The following is a 3646-nucleotide window of genomic DNA, read 5'->3' on the forward strand; positions in this document are numbered from 1 at the left end:
TTAATTAATCAGTAGTTCCCCAGTAACTACTGTAATTTTGTGTAGCTCAATTCCTCACTAACTACTCATTAGTTCCTCATTAGTTCTTCATTAGTTACTCATTAACTACTCTAATTTTGTGTACCTTATTGTAAAGTGTTACCAACAAAGGCTATAAAAGTGTAAAAATGATTAGTTTGACCTACTTCTCATCACCGGCGACATCTTCGGGGGTCCGTCTATCCCCCTCTTCAACTCCACTCTCCTCTTCAGACGATGAAGATGAAGTCACCTCACCCTCGAGGTCTTCCTCACCATAAAACAGCCTGAGGGCTTGATGGATATTCACTAAACGCCTCGTTTTCGCCTCGAAACACTCCGTCTCCTTGTTTTTTTTCCGACTTTCTAACACTTTTTATTCCTCCTAGTAAGACGTCTTAGCTCCGCTAGCGCCGCTAGCTCCTGCTGCTAACTCCTGTCTCCCAGCTTGGCTTCCGGTTCGGCGATTTTGGCCCCTCCCCCGATCGACGTCGGACGTCTCTGGTATATTGATCACTTAGATTAGTGCACCAGGGTGAATCTGCCTTCAGCCGTCGACTTCCAGGCTGCTCAGCCTGGGAGGCTGCACAAGCGCCACCCTCAGCAACAACCAGTCAGATCGCGAGTAGCAGCGCAACCAATCAGCTCACGCGGCATCATCACTTCAAGCGGCAAGCGGTAAGAAAGGTAAGCGGCAAAGCAGATTCTGCACGTCAACATTAACGAACTGGTTAGCAACACGTCACCAGTGGCGCCGCCAGGATTCAATTTCAATGTACGCACAGAAACGGCAAATAGGCTACAACATTTTTTTTTCGGGGTGGGGGGGTGGGGGGGTGGCTCGCACACCAGGCTCTACAAACACTGGTGTGCTTATCATGCCACGTAACAATGGGACATTGTCGCTCATTAATATACTGCACAACTGAAAATATTGATGTGACCCCGCAGTAATGTTGTTGTTATGATGTTTAAGTTGTGTGATTTCTGACTGACTGTGAATGTGTACGGGCAGGTAGCGTATGGTTGGATGAGAAACTGAGGGACTGGGGTGAGTGTGAGGAAGACAGAGTCCTGTGTGTGTGTGTGTGTGTGAGTGAGGAGGAGCAGAGGAAGAAGTGAGAGCTGTCAGATAAGTTTGTGTTATGTTGTTGTAGTTACGTCGGCTCGGATGCTACAATATCAATAACAACATGTGCTTAACATCGACGTCGGACGCGAAATAGCCGCGGCGTGGAGCCAGTTTCCTTTCGGTACCGTTAACCGATTGTGCCAGATGCGCCAGAGCGCGCACCTCTGTGCCAGGCTCGCGCTCTGCAGCGGTTTGTGTTTATTCATCTTAACAGAGCGCGTGAGAGATTAACACACACATTCACACAGGCTACACACACATACGGGTTACACATACCCACAGACACACAGCTGATGTGCGCAACTGGTGGCTTGCCCCCCCAGTGGGTGCTCAACCTGGAATCGGCGCCTTTGAGTCCATAATCGCGGTGCAGACGAGTGAGTTTGGAGCTATGGAGAGACCTTCATTATCGCTGCTCTGCTGCGTGTTTGTGATCGTGGGTTTGGATCTCTTTTCTTTCAAATGCCTGGAAAAGGCTCAACTGTCTTTTTGACATTTCTATACTGGACCGGGCATAATCATCACATAGCAGTAGTGTAAATAGGCGCCAGAAATCAAAAAGAGACAGATGACATGACGTAAACGACAATCACTGGCTTTTACGTTAGGCTTCCAGTGATTGGTTTAACAATCAATGAACTCAGCACGTTTAGCCTGTTACAAACAACAAGCATCTTTATCACACCCCCTCAAAATAAACAAAATTGCTTCTTTTTTTTCACCTATGAAAAAAATTGTACGCACAGTGCGTACAGGATTCCGGCTGGCGGCGCCACTGCACGTCACTGCACACTACTTTTTGTAAATAAGTTAGATATTAAAGCTGTTTGATTGCTTCGACTAATGCAAACAAGAACTAGATTTTCACAACAAATTAGAGCCAAGCCAGTACACAGAGATTTTTGTAAACAAACTGGTTAGTTGAGCTACTGCTTATGTGAGCTAAGCTAGCCTGTTGATACAAAGGCATCAGTCTGAAAGGCTGATTGCAGAGATTCCTTGCAGACTGGGCCTACAGTGCTAATAATAATTTATTGTGTAATTATCATTATTCAGTCATTTACCGTCAAGGCTGATTTCAAAGATTAGTGCAGGGGTACTCAAATACATTTTTCGAAGGGCCAGAATTTTTCTTAACAGACACCTTGGGGGCCGCACATTCAAATAGGCCTAGATTGAAATTAAATTCACCTTTTTCGTCTAATAATTTAAATATTTTTTATTTTACTTGTAAGCACATAATTTTTATTTATACACTTAATGGTGTTTTGTATGATATAAAATGAAAAATCTTGACATTGTCATATCATCATTTACATATCATGCTGGAGCTTTACACTGCTGACTTGTATCCTCAGACATGCCCTGTGATTTTCAGCTTAAATATGAAAGGAGGCTGACCATCACAGGACGTCTGACTCTGTTCTGAGGATACAAGTCATTGGTCCTGAAATGTGTTTCTCTTCTATAACACACATTCTACATCTCGGAGGCGACGTCTTTCCACACATGGGCTTCCTTCACCTTTCAAACGAGGCAGAGCTCAGTGGAAAACATAGGTGACACAGGCCGATGGGACCGGGACACAACAGCGGGGGAGAAGCAGGTCGTGCAGCTGTGCACCGCTGACGTGCACGAAAAAACAATTGCGTCTCATCAAATGCGCGCGGCTACGGCTTTTGAGTTGTGAGCGTGCATGACTCGCGGCTACATTGAATGGGTTTGAGCGCGCGCAAAAGACGCTTCATCTGAACGGCCCCCCATGCATGATGCACACACAGTTGAACCAAGACGGCGGTGAAAATCACCCACAGTCTCTGCAGACAGGCAGGGAAAACCCTGCAGTCCAGCCCGCTCCCCGAACACTCGCGCATGGTGATTTGGGTTCGTCAGCGTTTCTGTATCCCAGTGCAGCGCCTCACAGGCACACACAAACGCTCCGCACGTGTTTCTATGTCCCAGCGCATTGACTTACAGGCGCACGGAGCCCGAAAATACAGTATACAGTAACATGTAAACTAGTAGAACTCAGTCGCGGGCCTGATTGGAAGGTTCGGCGGGCCGGATGCGGCCCGCGGGCCGCCTATTGAGTACCGCTGGATTAGTGCCTTTCATGCTGATTATTAGGGCTAATGATTGTATTATTGTCATTATTGTCATTATTGCCTTAGCTGCCTTCAAGGCTGATTGTAGAAACTAGTTCCTTGCAGGCTGATTGTTAGGCTAATGCAGATATCACATTGTATTATTGTCATTATATCCTTAGCTGCCTTCAAGGCTGATTGTAGAAACTAGTTCCTTGCAGGCTGATTGTTAGGGCTAATAATCATGTCACATTGTATTAAAGTCATTATATCCTTAGCTGCCTTCAAGGCTGATTGTAGAAACTAGTTCCTTGCAGGCTAATTGTTAGGGCTAATGATCATGTCACATTGTATTAGTCAGTATTGCCTTAGCTGCCTTCAAGGCTGATTGTAGAAACTAGTTCCTTGCAGG

The sequence above is a fragment of the Trachurus japonicus genome, unplaced genomic scaffold (assembly GCF_045865225.1).
Source record: "Trachurus japonicus isolate A0001 unplaced genomic scaffold, Traja_1.0 AP030520.1".
Lineage (NCBI taxonomy): Eukaryota > Metazoa > Chordata > Actinopteri > Carangiformes > Carangidae > Trachurus > Trachurus japonicus.